This window comes from Ictidomys tridecemlineatus, chromosome 2, assembly GCF_052094955.1.
Source record: "Ictidomys tridecemlineatus isolate mIctTri1 chromosome 2, mIctTri1.hap1, whole genome shotgun sequence".
NCBI classification, from domain to species: domain Eukaryota; kingdom Metazoa; phylum Chordata; class Mammalia; order Rodentia; family Sciuridae; genus Ictidomys; species Ictidomys tridecemlineatus.
In genome coordinates this window covers 167,547,080-167,563,595 of record NC_135478.1, presented here as the reverse complement: position 1 = coordinate 167,563,595, position 16,516 = coordinate 167,547,080, and the positions used below count along the sequence as shown (strand labels likewise).

General features: G+C 30.5%; 1 protein-coding gene and 1 long non-coding RNA gene across 7 annotated transcripts in view; one reads left to right on the top strand and one right to left on the bottom strand.

The window, feature by feature from the left end:
- Sema3a (semaphorin 3A) overlaps positions 1-16,516 on the bottom strand; it is a 431,159-nt gene that overhangs the window by 94,576 nt on the left and 320,067 nt on the right. The gene's annotated exons all lie outside the window — the stretch shown is intronic.
- LOC144375394 (uncharacterized) lies at positions 12,945-16,058 on the top strand. The gene is made up of 2 exons (XR_013435133.1): positions 12,945-13,091; positions 14,554-16,058. It is a non-coding gene; the product is annotated as an uncharacterized LOC144375394 (long non-coding RNA).

Genomic DNA, 16,516 nt, shown 5'->3' with positions numbered 1-16,516 from the left:
TTAAGAATATGATACATTTGTGAGAATAATTGTGTAATAGACACTAGCCTAAAAAATTCAAATATTAAGTCAAATTATTAGGTAAGAAATTTTCACTGGGCTTTATAATTTTTCACTTATATTAAGCTTATCAATATATATTAGCCTTCTCTAAAGAGCCAACTTTAGTAAGGACTAAAAATGATCAGATTATTTCTTTGCTGATCTTAAAAAACTTTCTGAACAATATAATATTTCTTCTTTATGTCATATTTCAGTAAAGGTATTTTACCTTGCTATTTTTACTCAGTAGAAATAATTCTAGGCATATCAATACACAAATCACAAAGCTAATAAATGATGCAGAATTTGATAAGAGATGTTTCCAAATACATCTTTTTAACACAGAAAATCAAAATAAGAAAAGAAAAATTTCAGTTTTAGAAGATGAATAAAAGCTTTATTAGATTTATTTCTTGAAAAGCATGTTTTGGTGGGGGCTGTATGTGTGTTAGTGTGTATATGTCTGGGTGTGTGTATGTGCGCTGGGTATGGCTATGATTCAGAGAAGTTCATAGAGAGAAGAGACAGTTAAGGAAAATGGAAGGAAGATTTTCTTATCTAGAGGAAACAGCATGAGAACAATCCTCAAAGAAAATAAATATATTTGAATTATGACATAAAGCTCAGTTTAGACAATGCAACATACATACATATATTAAGAGATAAAAACTGAAAACTAAATTTGGGGACCACATTGTGCCAGATTTTTGTGCCAGAATAAGCAATTACATTTCTAGGGAGAAGGTGTCAGTGGTCATTTTAGCTGTAGAACAATAGGCTCAAAGAGGCACACTATTTTGATGAACATAGTGATGTGTGGGAGGACTCAGAGACATCTGAGCCTGGTGGCATGAAAAGAACTACTGCCAGACTCTGGAGAGGAAAGATTTGGGTCTCATCACATATTATGACAGCTTAAAGGACTTCTGCAGGCATGTGGTAACTTGGTCAAATCATTGAGCTTTTTTTGTAGCTTGTATTTCTTAATTTTTGTTACCTCAGAATCGTTTGTTGTTCCAGTGGAGCTAGAGAAGTAAAGCATACATATATTTTGTAAGTAACCTTAAGGTTTATGGACTTTATGTGATCATGATAAAGGTTCCAAATTACTGACTCTGCAAAGATATTTCCATTTGTCACATAGTATGATTCTAGGATCCTCTCACTCTAACTACATTTACTCTTTCTGTTGTTCTTTGTCCCACTCCTTTCACATAAATACAGGGATTGTGTAGATTTTAAAAAGTCTACTTTCTTCTTCATCTTTCACTGACTATTATTTGGAATTCACTTATTTTTATAAATACAGCTATTGAACTTCAGGCCCTATCCTTTGCTAATCAGGTCGTTCAAACTTGGTTTCCTGGCCTCTATGAAATCTCCTTATTTTCCATAGTTATTTCAAAATTGAGAGAGCTATTAAGAGTCCTTGGCTCTTCAAAAGCATATAAGAGCAATTACTAATAATAAGCTTCATAAAAATTAGTCTGTCAGAAATAGTTATTTAACAATATACATTGTAGGAAGATACAAAAGAAATGTAACCCTGGTCTCTGTCACCAAGTGCTGAGAAATTTAAAAAGTAATGCTATGTGAATAAAGCAGGTATAATTTTCTTCACTGATTAGTATGTATTAGTCTTACATTAGATTTAACTGATTTATAGCCATATCACATTTGAATTTCAGTTTTCTCTATAATAAAAAAGCATTAAAATACTGCCAATAAATGACTATTGTTAATTGAAAAAAAGAACCTAAGTGAAAAATAAGCTCAAGAAAAGGTATAATGATTAGGATTTCTAGGTATGAGCATTTTAATTCTTTTCATATTAATTAATAGTTTTGAGTAGTTTTAAAAGTAAAATAATTATCAAATGTAGTTTTAAATCACAAATGTAATTTTTGAAGCTGAAATATGTTAAATCAATCATTATAATTATTACATAAAATCAATAATTACCACTATTTTTTCAAAAAATATACACCTTGGAAAAGGTATTCTCCTCAGCATGCATAGCTGTAAATCCTGCCATGAGAATTACTTTGACAAAAATGCATTCTACCTATTAAATAATAAAATACAGTCATGTTATATAAACAAAGATATTCTCCAATTAAGCATTCATGGATATATGATCAATCTCTAATCTATTTAAACATTATTGAATACAACTTTTGTTTCTGGAGAATTCCTATTAGAATCTAAAATAGAAGGAATGATAATTTTTATTATCGGGGTTGATAACCTTTCCAGAGAATACGTCTATCTGAACTTCATAGGAATGTTTTACCGTGGCCTCCTTGACTTCAGTTCCTATTGTGTCTGTTCAACTGCTGCTTTAGTATAACAGAAATCATACTTCTGACATAGTGTTCTAGACATTAGATGGTTTTTACAACCCAAAGTTTTCTTGTTATTTGGACTTCAAGGTAGATGTAGTAAAATAATTATTGTTTATGGATTGCAAAATCTAGATTGTATGTTTTGTTAGGCTGATTATTAGTTTTATGGCCCAGAACAAGATTTTAAAATGTCTTTGAGGTACCAATATTTTATCTATGAAATGGAAATACTCTATAGAATTGTTTCAAAGGTTGAATGAGATATAATATGTATTAATGACAAAGTATACTTAAACCATATATAAATTTAGCTAATTATAATTTTATTTGTCATAGATACATTACTAGTGTTTTGTCTTTGCTATGATAGCAAGAACACTCATTGTCTCTGGTAATAATAACTGTATATGTTCAGCAACTATTATTCAAGCACTCTCTCCTAAGTGCTTTATAGGTATTTACTTTTTATACTCACAATAACTTTTGAAATATGTAGTATGAATATTCCTCTTTTTGTAGATGGAATAACAGAGACAAAGAGAAAATGACTTGACTAAAGTTATATAGCTAGCATATAGCAAAGCTGGTAACTGGCTTCCAGAATTAGTTATAAATGGAGCAACTATAAAAATCTGATGTTTTTATTTGATTTGTTCTATTATTATTTTATTAATAGACATTACACATAAAGCACTGTTACATATCTTTTATAACTTTGTAGTTCCTGTAGTTCATACATGTTTGGTTCTGAGTTGATTCTAACTGAATCAAACATGATATATATCAATCAATTTTTAATAGAATTCTCATATTATTCTAGTAAAATATTAAAAGCAAATAAAAGGAATTAATGTATTTTCTCCTTCATTTACAGAGAATGTATGAAGTCACCTTGTTTCCAAGGTTGTGGAAAGTTAACATCACTCTATTCATTCCCCTCCTAGTAACAATACCTACATGCATACAGTCTTATAGCTGGATTAAATAGGATTTGCCCTCTTAAATTTAAGGGACCTGAATTCATCTGGGTTCCCCACACAAACATCAGGGCTATAATTCATCTGCTTTTTGTCATCATTAAAATTAATGATATAAACCAAGGAAAACAAAAAACATATGTGTTCATACTTCATGCAGATTATGCTTTTAATAGGAGCTTAATTTGAGTTTATGCAGATATTGCATGCTTGTCATGGTATAATTATTCAACTATGAATGCCTGTTAACTCCCAAGGTATATAACAAGGAAAGGGAAAACTCGATCTTGGCTAGAATGAGGAATTCCAGAACATGAACAATTTACTCTACACTATTTTGCTCCAGTGAGACCTGGTAAAGTAAGCTCAGTCAAAAAGCAAATCAAGTGAAATGTACATATCTTTTCATATGTACATTTTAAGTCTTCCATCCTCAAAATCTAGTTACTTTTTATTTGTGATCTTAGAATTCCATAAAGCATCAGTGTTTTCATTCTAAATTATGAAAGAACACTTATTAGTTTTTACAACTTCAGTTTATAAATGTATTCATGCTTAGACACCACTGGGAAATTTTTATCAACTTAAATGTAAATATGTTAATGGAAAAGAGCCATATGTACTAGAAGAAGAATTGGAATCTGTTTTTATGATTTCTTTACATTTCCATTTTTTTTTCATAGATGCCATCTGGGAAGTGATGAGGCTAAAAGGATGAAGATTTTATTTATACCAAGCCTGGTTTCAGCAAAGACTTGTCATTCAAGTGTTGTCATAATGATATGATGTAACTATGACTTTCTTTCATCAAATTAGCAAAGACTTCAAGAGTAATTATTATTTTGGCAAAGTTATTGTAAGAAACAGACAATTCTGTCAATTCTTGGTAAAAATACAGATATTGGAGAAAAGTTTGGGAGCTAAAAATATCCCTAAAATATTCAAACACCTGAACATTTCACGTCTGGAAATAAATTCTAATAAGAAGAAAAAAAGAAGAAGTTTACAATGGTGAGTGAGTATTTCAGTATTCACAAGAATACTGAAAAAAAAGTTAATGCCAATAAGATATGAAGAGTAACTATGGCATATCTGTACAATCAATAATGAAAAAGTTGTTAAAATAGTTGTTTATATTAAATGTTTTAATATCTAGAATTCATACTTCCATTATTTCATTTTTGAAGTATTATGGAATAATGCAGAACTATGTAAGACAGATGAAAAATTATCTGAAGGAAATACATTAAATTATCTGGTCTCTAACTTATGAAATTTGGGTATTTTTTCTATTTATATTATTTTACTTTATTTTAAATATTTTGTACAATGATAATGCAAGATAGATATTTTGAAAATAATCTGGGTTTCTATATGCTATGTCTAAATAAAATTTCAAATTTGCATATCATGGACTGAATCCAGCCCAGAACCATTCTTTATTCCCCAGACATAGGATTTTAAAATCTTGAATTTGAATGCCTTTTCTTGGAACTTAGGATTTTTCATGGCAACCGGATGTTCCAATTATTCTTTATTTCCTTCTTTCTCATTTTTATGTCACCTGCATGGTCTTTGTGGGTATTTGAGCTTGCAACCCTTGTAAAGCATTGTTGCTCACTTGATCACCAAAACCACACTGCATTTATCATCTAAAATGTCCCCATTCTTCCTATTTACTTCAAAAAACAAAGTCCACAGAAGGATTGTGGTCAAGCTCTCATATCTCATCATTTAGGTAGCACATGATTTAGCAATTAATCATGGTTGAATACTGAAGTTAATGAGAAACTTAAAGACATTCAAAACTCTAATTGTCACCGTGCCATAAATTTCCATAGCTCTTCTATCATTCCTCTTTATATAAAGTCAATCTTCACATACTTAACATGCCTCTGTTTTATTTAAGAAAAAAAAACTTGATTGCTCAAAATATCTATGAACATTTTTACTGCTCCAAATATATTAATTTATGTCTAAATTAATTATCCACATTTTTTAAACATTGAACTGGCTTGCATGATTAACCATGGCAAAATATAGGCGAAAGAGTCCTTAAAAAGTATTCAGATATTATCAGGTTATTATTTTTGCTATGAAATTAGTAACTGGAGATATTCTATATCACCTCTGAGTTAACTTTCAGTCATTATTCATAACCTATTATAATGAACACTTAAATTGTTTATCAATGAATGTCCCTCACTGGTTAAGTGTCAATTTATGCCTAGAGAACAGTATTTTGCATCAAAAATCAATGATAATTTCATAATCTAGCATAAATCAAGGTTTTAATTTCATTTATTGATTGCAAGGTTTGATACTGAAAAGTATCCCTAAAATAATCATTCACATATACTGGACATATGTATCATTCCAAATTGTATTTTTAATTAGAGAAAGCATAACAAATCCTGATTGTGAGTTATTTTGAGTAACTGAAGCTCAATTAACATATTACTATGCTTATTATGATAATTTGTAATTCTTTAAAAATTTACATTGCTGTTATTAAGAACTTAAAATTTTCATATGTGGAGATAATAAACATAGATATAGATGGATATAGATTTAGAAGAATGGCTTAAACTATACAATAGACAGATGTTGGAATAATAGAAAAATGTAAGAAAATTTGTTGCTGGACTGTCTAGACACTGTTGAATTAAAAATGTTAATATTTCCCTGGTTCTGTGTTTCATCAGTGACCTAATTATAGTCAGAAAAACCTTAAGCAAATATGTATGCAATTATATAAATTGGAAGGAAATATATAGATATAAAAAATTGTTAGACTACCAATTATATGTATGTGTGCATGTGTACATATATTTGTATACATGCCATCCAAAGTGTGTGTGTCTGTGTGTGTGTATATATGTACACACACACACACACACACACACACACACACATATATATATATTTTCACACTCTCACATTTGATGTCAGGTATATTACATATTGCATTAAAATATGTGTACTTAACATATGTTTTTAAATATTTTTAACCATGATATTTTATTTATAGTTATTTAAATATATATATATATGTATATATACATATATATATATACACACACAAACTCATACACAAATTATAATGCATATCTTAATAGTTAAGAAAACAGAAACACAGAAAATAATTATCAGGTTGACTAAAGGTTTTCTATTTTAAATACTATCCCTTTCCCATTTTGATTTTCCTTTGTAACACCATTGGTTACAATACTAAGGTGGCTTGCCCTGTGGCATTAGTAAAACAAAAGACTTAAACACAGCTTCTACCTGTTGAGTACCTTCTGTTTGCCTCATAGTTTTGCCTTAATACTGGTTCCTTTCATACTGTTTTAACATCTCTTAGTAATACTTTTATACTGCTTTGTGCCAGTGCACCGAGAGACAAGAAGTATATTATTTTGAAAGAGCACAATATTATATGTTTGCTTCATTTTCAAATTATGAATTATTTAGATGAACTATGTTCTAACTACAAAGCTCCATAATTAAGATGAGCAGTAAGAGGCGAAAAATGGAATATGTTCAATTTGCTATTATTAACAGATTATAACAAAAGAGTTGAAAATATAACCAAAAAAGTATGGTTATATTTTAGATTAATAAATCCTACAGAATTTAGATAACTTCTAATATTATCATTGAAGATATCCTTTACTACTAAATAAAGCAATGACCAATTTGAAAAATAGATGCATGATCTTTAAGTCATCTTTTATTTATAATCCTACATAAATATGGTGATCCTTAAAAAGAAAAGTTACACTATGAAAAACTTGTAAAAAATTGGGTCCTTATAAAGTGATGTATAAAACAACTAGGTGTATCTTGAACATATAAAATCCACAGGTGAAGTCAACTATTTTATTAGCTTTCAAGATCAAGAAATTTCTATAAATTACTGTTCTATTAATTCAAACTCAAAGAAATTCAAGTCATCCAAAATCAATACAAGGAAAGAAAAACTAAATTTTGGTTTTATGGCAAAATTAAAATATTACAGATTTCATAATCTCAGAGCCATTTTTTGTACCTTAAAAAATACATATTCAAATTGTGTGTGATTTTCTTGTGATTATTTAAATATGAAACAATACTGATTACTAAAAATATCCATACCCATGTCATCTTAATTAAAAGATAAGTTTCATCATCACAATTTTATATTAGAATTTGAGCATGTTGAGATTTCTCTTCACAGAAATATATATTAATATTAACATATATTGTAAAAATGCAAATCAAGTTAAATTTTGAGAACTGATCACTTACAATTATATTGGTAAATAAATCATAGAACATAATATTTAACCTTTAAACTTATCTTAAAATAGTGTAAATTTTGGGAACTTAGATAGCTTTATATGTACATGTAAATATATTCATATATATAATATTAATTTATTAATTTTACTATTATATGTAATCCATCAAAATATATTAAAATGCTGAAGTTCAGATCTATAAATAAATATCTCAGCTTTAGAATCTTTTCCATTAATAACCTTTACTCCTTGCTAACTTGCATTGCTATTATATTTAATATACAGTTATAACCAATTATGTAAAAGGCATTGTTCTATATAAAATACAGCTATATCTCAGTGTCTTTACTAATTGTAATAATCTTGTGTTTATTTTTTCTTACCACTTTTGAGTACTGGTTTCTGCTTGACTGAGAATCATGATCATACAGATGGTGAGTGTTTAGTAGACTTAGAAGCACCAAGCATTTTAACACCATTTTAGTTGATTTTATGTACTTAGTGCCTTTTGATTTTAAAGTTTGATTGAAATTTATGGTATCACAATTTTGTTATAATTTTCTATTTCTTTATTTTCATTTTTCTTTATTTTTTTAAAGAGAGAAAGAAGAGAGAGAGAATTTTTAATATTTATTTTTCAGTTTTTGGTGGACACAACATCTTTATTTTATTTTTTATGTGGTGCTGAGGATTGAACCCTGCGCCCCGCACATGCCAGGCGAGCGCATTACCACTTGAGCCACATCCCCAGCCTCTCTTTAGTTTCTTTTAAGTCTCTAAAACTTATTCATTTATGTAATTTTTTTATACAACAATAGTTTTAAAATGATCAAAAAATTAGGTAATGAGTACCTGGTTATTACTTCTGTTGTCTCTGAAAGTATTGCACATGTTTTGAATAGATGATCAAATAGTTATTAGACAAATTATATTTAAAGTTTATTTTAAATTACAAAATTAGCTCATGTAATGAAAATTTATCCATAACAAAACTATGTTCAACTAATGAATTATAATTTGGTAGATACTGTTTTATAAACTTTCATTTAGAAACCTTTGAAAACATGAAGGAGTTCAGGGAATTGAGAATAAACAAAAATTTAAGTGAAGTCACTTATAGCATGATCTGATTATTCCAGTTCTCCAGAACATAAATCATAAAATAATTCCCTCAGCTTATTTTGTTTAAAATTCCTCAGAGCTAATTTGGAATAACAAGTATTTGGGAGCAAAATCCATTTGGTATATTAAATGACTACCAATATATATGCTGATACTCTGATGTTCTCAAAAGTCTTCCTAAAAGAGGCAAAACACTTTAGAGAGCTGCTTGTTTTGTGGTTTTCAAAACTCAAAAGAACATTTTTGGAATTTGAGCCTAGTCTCTTGTCAATTAAATTTATGCTTCTGGATATGGAGGTATTAGAGAGCTAGCTCCTCTTTACTTGACAAATTTTGCTGAGTCCAAGCTACTCCCTATAAAAGAAAAATTGAAACTTTAGACCATTTTACAGTTGTTGAATAAAAAGATAACAATATCCATTTGCTTAGATATTCTGATACATCAAGGTGCCTGAACTTGAGCAAAATAAAAAAGTGTATGTGTGTGTGTGTGTGTGTGTGTGATCACAACAGTAGGTATATTATTTTTTGTCTTTATAGATATGGTTAGAAAGGGATTCCTCTCAAAGACCATCCATTATTCTGAAAAATTACGTGAACTGTGCTATATGCTGTTATATATTGTCAAAGCTAATGGCACGGGGAGAAAAGGTATAGAACACTGAAACCTGAAAATGCCTATGTAATGGATACTGTACCTACTCATGTGGGTTTCTCAAGGGATGTTAATAATCAAGGATAAGGATGTGTCAATATTAGTAAAGGAGGATGCTACATTTGGAATGAGATATTTTTTGGCTAACTGCATCAATGGGTTGCATTGAAGTTTAGGAGAAGCAAAGGGAGGATGAGAGGGGGTGTCATAGGAAATGAGAACATAGATGTAGGAGGATATCATGTTACACAGAGCTTTGAAACTGACCATAAAATCTTAGACACTGCTCTGGGAGAAAAAAAGTAACTGGTGGGCTGAGATGAGGGCAGTGAGTGAACACAGATGGAAATGGAAAACTGCGGCAAGACCAGGGATGGAGAAAATATGATAAATTGAGGGATATCCTGGATTGTGTGTTAATCTTTAAACTGTAGCACAAATGTGAATTCTGAAATTTAGATTTCTAATTGCAGGTAAAAATAATCATTAACCTTGAGCAGGGAATAAACAATTAGAAAATATGGAATAAATTTGTTGAACTAGTTATGTGATAAAGTTAATTTCATTTTAAACACTTCTCATTTTACTCTAAGTTTTTTGTATCCTCCTTAACTTTCCACAGTAAATGAAGGTGTCGTTCGCTGTTAATGCTTTGTATCCTCTGAACCTTTTTAAAAATGAAGGAGGCAAAGTGGAAAAGATGCATATGGATGGATTGTCAGGGAGAAAAGACTCTTTGTTAGTCAGAAGCTTAGACAAGTCCACTTTTTAGAAAGAGGAATGTACAACTAAGCCATAAATGTGTGGTCAACCTCAACTGCTTACCTTCCATATAGATTTTGGTTTTGCTGTTGTTGGCATATTATCATTATTTTAGCTCCCAAAGATATGCAACCACAGGGGCTCAGGGAAGGGGCCAGACTAATGCTGTTTTTTTTTTTTTTTTTTTTTTCTGCTTTCCCTACCCCTCTGGCTATTATGAACTCTGTGGTTGCTCTGTGTGATAATTTTGCAGAAGTAGAATATGCACATGGAAGACATGAAGGCTGCTGCTGTTGATGTGGCCACCACAATCACTACTGCTGCTGTCAGCCTTTGCCAGCATGTTCCCCAGTGCTCACATTAAATCACAGCAGTGCAAACAGAACAGAGGGAAGTGCCAGGTCTTTGCTGGACAAGATTATAGTCTGTGGAGTCAGCACACCTCTGTTGGAGGCCAGGAACTGAGGCTTTGGAGTTGTACAGTTGTGAATTTAACCTCCCTAGCACCTAAGGGTGTTTTCTCCTAGGTGATAAACAATATACTAACTCTTTGATTTTATTTTATTCTGGTTACTTTTCCTATTGCAACTTTTAGCCTCACAAATGATATATGAGGAAAATATAATTTTCTTCATTTTACAGTGAAGGTGACTGCTTATACCTCAGGAGGTACAACTGGTAATTAACAGATCTGAAATTTGCAATAATTATATACATGGCCAAGGTATTATAATAGAAGACAGTGGGCTTAACTGTTCAAGTTGCTGCTACATGAAACGTGTGATTTTTAAAATTCATGGCAAAAATAAAGATGTGGTTTGTGTTCTCAGAAAATACTCTGGGAACAAGGACCTATTATGTCTAATCTTAATGTGCCACAAATTGTCTTAACTTGTTTCTTCATATGCTCAAACTGATAACCAGGGGCCTGTGTAACAAATGATAGACTTGAGAAGCAAAGATAAGTCCTGGTGTTTTGAAGGGATTAATTGGGAAAGATATTTCAGACCCATAAAGATAAATTTAGCAGGTTGCACAATTTGTTTTTCCTGATGAACTATCCTCTCTCAAATTTGATCCCTTTCACAGCCAGAATTCACATATAAGTTATTCTGTTTGTCACCGTTCCTCAATTAGGCCTTCCACAGGAACATTTTATTTTAAATTCCATTTCCACTTTTCTACTTAAAGGGTACAGGAAAACACCAATGGTTCTTCCTTCAACTCCCCTGGAGTTCTTCCAAGGCTTTTGTTTTGTTTTGTTTTGTTTTGCTTTTTGGGGGGTGGGTATTTTCATTGAATATGGAAATTCTGAATGCCTATTTCTAGGTATAGTGTTCTGTTTTTTCCTTTATTCTATTTGTTCTTCCTATCTCTATTTTATTTTCTCCATTTCCTTTAATATCCCTTCTTTTTTCTACATCTGTATTCTCCTAGCTTCAATAAAAGTATCTTTACTAATATTGAGTCTGGCTCTCTACCGTCTCATTTCTTTTTAAATGTTTAAATTCTCACTCAGAAGTGAAGTCACCACTCTCATTAATACCACTACTTCTTTTTCCCTTTTACCTAAAGTCTTGCCTAATTGACACCTTGCCTACATGTTCCTTCTCCATCCTGACCTCAACAAAATGGAATTCAAGCACTGCACTCCTGCTATGCAATGCGGTGATCCTGTTATCAACATAGTTCTCAAATAATGATGCTCCAAATCCTATCAATAAAATCATCATTATTTGGCACCACCATGTCTAAAACATACCTTTGGCTTTTCTGCTTTATTTATTCTTTACTATCAATATCAAATAAATCTCTAGTCCTTCTGCAAAGGAATTTTTCTGTTTTTTTTTTAATCTGCCTTTGCCATTTGACTATGTAGACTAGATTTGTGCTAAACTTCCTAGCCAATATCTTTGACTCTTTATTCCTTTTCACCCAATCACACTTTATCACATACTCCACTAGTATTTACAAACTCCAGTTTCCATCATGTTGATTTTCCTACTTGATAACTTTTTCCTCTTTTTTTTTTTTTTTTTCTTCAGTACTGGGGAATGAGCCCAGAGGCTTGGGCATGCCAGGCAAGAGCTCTACCACTGAGCTACATCCCATAATTATTATTTTGAGACAGGGTCTTGTTAAATTGCTAAGACTGCTCTTGAACTTGCAATCCTCCTTCTTCAGTCTCCAGTGTAGCTGGGATTATAGTTGTATACCATCATGCCTATCTCTTTTTTCATATACAAAAATTTCTTTTGAGATTTTTCATAATTTAGTCTAATCCTAACTGTCCAACTTCTTTTCTTCCATTTACAGTAGACAAAATATTTGACTTAGAAGAGTTTCTTTACTAAGCAAAAACGCTAGTAGATTCACTATTAATTTCATGTCTTTCTTTCTTTGAGGTTTTAATGTAAGTTTATTGTTCTCCTATAAATCCATAATGTTGGTTTCACCCAAAATCATCATAAAAAGTTGTCAATAAGATGTTTATTGCCAGTTTTGTTCTTAAGAAACTCTAAGTATTCCTGTCTCATACAATTCAATTTTATTTACCATTATCATAATGCAGCATAAATGGTATTCTTTGTGTATGTATGCTGGTTAATTGTGAATACATTTTGACACACATTTAAAGACCATGAGAAATTGTCATTTGATTGTAAAATAGGACATATTTAGAAAAATGATATAAAATGCACAATTCTATTCTTTTGTAATTTTCCCCTTTCCAGGCTGACAAGATAAAACCCACCATAATATGAAATACTCATTTGAGAATTTAAAAATATACGGTGCAATTTGATCTAATTGACACTTAACTCATCCTTTGCTAGAGGACACATTGTTGTTCTGAATCTTCTTCTCTGTTAATATTTTTTCCCTTCAGGATTTTAAACAACAGGTGAGGCCTTTTTTTTTTTTTTTTCAAACAGCAAAGTTACTTTTTTAACTTTTTAGAGCTTAGGATAGGATAAGAGCAAAAACACATTGAAGTACTAATCCTCCTAAGACCCAATGGTGATGCAATTTGGAGCTGTTAGGAAAAAGAATTCCATTTAGTACAAAAGTATATGTTAAGCACTCATCTCAAGCTTTGCAGCCTGTTTTCAGAGAACTAGTATCAAATACTTCCCTTTAGTTAGGAAGAAAACCTTAAGATCTCAGTTCAGCATCATGTTCTATTTGGCATTCCACTTATAAGAGAAAATACACTTTGACATATGTTATACATGTTGATATTAATTATAACTGGTACACATTTTGTAATCTTTAAAATTAGTGAAGTCATCATTAAATGCAATTGTTTCAACAGGAGTAAGTTTTTCAACTTCACGGGTACAAATCTATAAAATTTGTCAATTTTTCATATTTTGACAAATGCCACATTGCAAATATTATTTCACATATTTAAAAAGACAATGTTGAAATTATGGATTATAGTGCAATGGTAGGTTTCAAGATACCATTTAATACTCTGTAGATTTCAATTGCTTGGTGAAAATGATATATATATATCTAAACCATATATAGCTATACTCTGATTTTAAATTGCATCAACAACAAATAAAAATGTACTCCCTCCCTTAAAGTAGTTATTATCCTTTCGTTTGGTAAATTCATTATAGGGTTCATTTTGCAAAGCTGAGTTCTTCTTTTTTAATGATACAATTCAAAAGATGTGTGTGTGTATATACATATGTATGTATACATTTGGCTTATATATGCATATATTTATACACATACACAAACAATTCATTGGTAACATAGAGTGTATTTACCTTGATTTGTTAACTGTAAATGAAGACTTTTGTGTAATTTAAATTTTAAAAAAGTTATGAAATGTGCTGGTGATGTAATATTCATTTTTGAATTTGAAATATTAAATACATATGTAGAAACTAAAGTAAGACATAATGAAAATTCATTCTTAGGAAAACATATTTGAAAAAAGCATTATTTATTAAACCATGAAAGAGTCAAAGTTAGTCTGTCTTTTATCAAACAAAAACTAGAAATTATTTTTGAGAAGATTTGAAAGTCTGAAGTTTGATGCCATCTATTCTCTGAATAACAAAATATTATGCAAGATTATTTTCATTTTTTTATGCTGCAGTAGAGGCATAAGTGCATGTGGCTCCTAGATTTGAAGTTTAGTTTGGAAATAAGATTGTAAGAACTTAAAAGGAAAACCATGGAATTCAGGGACTAAGTAAGTCAGTTTGAATATGTTATAGGGAAGATAAATGTGTGTTTTTAATGAAAATATAAGAATTTAAAAATCAGAGAACTAATGCATGCTGAATCATGAAATACTCTCCTTTCTACTTCTAAAATGTGTAACCTTCATTATTTTCTCCTTAAAGGATAGAAAGGGAAAACAATGTTTGCAGATGATTTGCCTAAATACCTGTGACAACAGCCTCCAACTTGGCAAGCATGTTGTTTCTTTAAGGAGGAAAGATTCAGCTCAAATGTGAAGACAAGAAAAGCTGCATTAACAATGCAAGATGTAATCAAAGCTTATACTTCTAAGTATAAGGAAGGAAAACAAGTTCAAGTGGGATGAAATGAATGTTTAAATTTTTTCTCTTAAAACCAAAATATTTTTTTTAAATTGAAGCTTTTAAAGTTGTAATAACTATACTGATATGGATGATCATATTATTTACTGAAATTAAAAATATTTTCAAGCATCTAAATTGTATAAGACACCATTCTGTAGAAAATGGCTTGGATTGGTAGAATACATCTTTACACATAATATTTTACATTTCATATCTAACCTAAAAAGCAAACTTCAAACTAAAACAGCATATACCTTGTCAGCAAAAGAGCTGGGTTGGGAATGTGAGGGAGGAATTAGAATGAGAAATCTCAGTGTTGCAATTCAGAATCTGTTTAGCAGAGTGCTTTACTGGATTATAAGCATTTGATTACAATATCCCTTTTAGGTAAAATGATATAATTAAATCTCAATCTAATACTGTGGTTAATCTAAAGTGGTTTCTTGAAACTCAGTCAGGCTTAGATAAAACTGCTTTACTTTCACTCCATTTGTTTAGGCAATGAATTCTTGCTTTTGTAAATATGAATATCCAGATAAAGTAATGACTTATTAATAAGTAGTGAATGAAGAGCTTAAACAGAGACATTTTGATTGTGTTTATTTTTCCAACTTACTAAGCTCTATAGAATTCTAAGATACTTTATTTAGAATGTAAAGCAATGAGTTATGAACAAATAGAATTCTTTGATATTAGAGCATCTTTTTCTAATGGACACACAGGTTGCATTTTTTAAATTAATCTGTACATTTTCCCATTACTCTGCTACAATTCTGAACTCTAGTTAACTCATGATCTGGTCTCTGAGAGTGTTAGTGAATTAATGTTTTCCACATGCCAAATACATGTTGTTAATAAACAGACCAAAAAAAAAATGGTGGAGGTGGGTTGGGGTTGTGGGTGGCATTTAAAGAGAGTCAAGGGAAACTTGCTTCCTTTCAAATTGAAATACCTGATTGTTAAGTGGCTTGTGTCATCTCTTGCCAATTGGAATGCCTATGGGGGGAAGATAAAAGGCAATTCTTTGACCAAAATAAAAATTTCCTTTATCCTCAGAGAGCTTTAATTTGAAACTCAAACAATGGAGCACAGTTTTCTTGAAAGCTACCTTTAGTTATTACCTATTGAATATCAGTATGTACGTCCACTACCTTTGCCTTCTGCTGGGTTCCTTTGCCCTCTCACCTTACAATGCCCACTTTCCTAAACTTCAAAAAATTTGCTTCTGAACATCACATCATTTTTGTAATTTATTGCTTCCTATGTGTTAGTTTTCAGGAATAAAATGTACATTTTACTGTAAACATGCTGTATTTTCTTCATTGTGGAAAGTGAGGGAGAAGACCCCCAATATCTTTGTGTCCTACCTTATTCAGAATATTGAAATTTAAGAAGAAAGAGCCTTGTTATTTGAAAAAAAAAGAGAAAAAGAATTAAGAGATATAATTATTATGTGATAAAGTCTATTGTTAGCATGTTGATTTTACCAAAATGGATTTTGATATATGTTCCTCCTTCCCTCCCTTCTTTCCCCTTTTCTCTCTTTCCTATTTAAAATTATGAGTGTATATAGTCTCCATTTCCTTCCTGCCCTGCTACATAAGACTTTACAGCAAAATAATTTTCAATTACACATTCATGTAAATGTTACTATGAAAAGAGTCTATTTAGGTTGTATGCGTATGAGAGATAATGCAGTAATGTTAACCAAAGCATAAAAATATTAACATTTATCATAATTATTTGTTAATAGTCATAAATT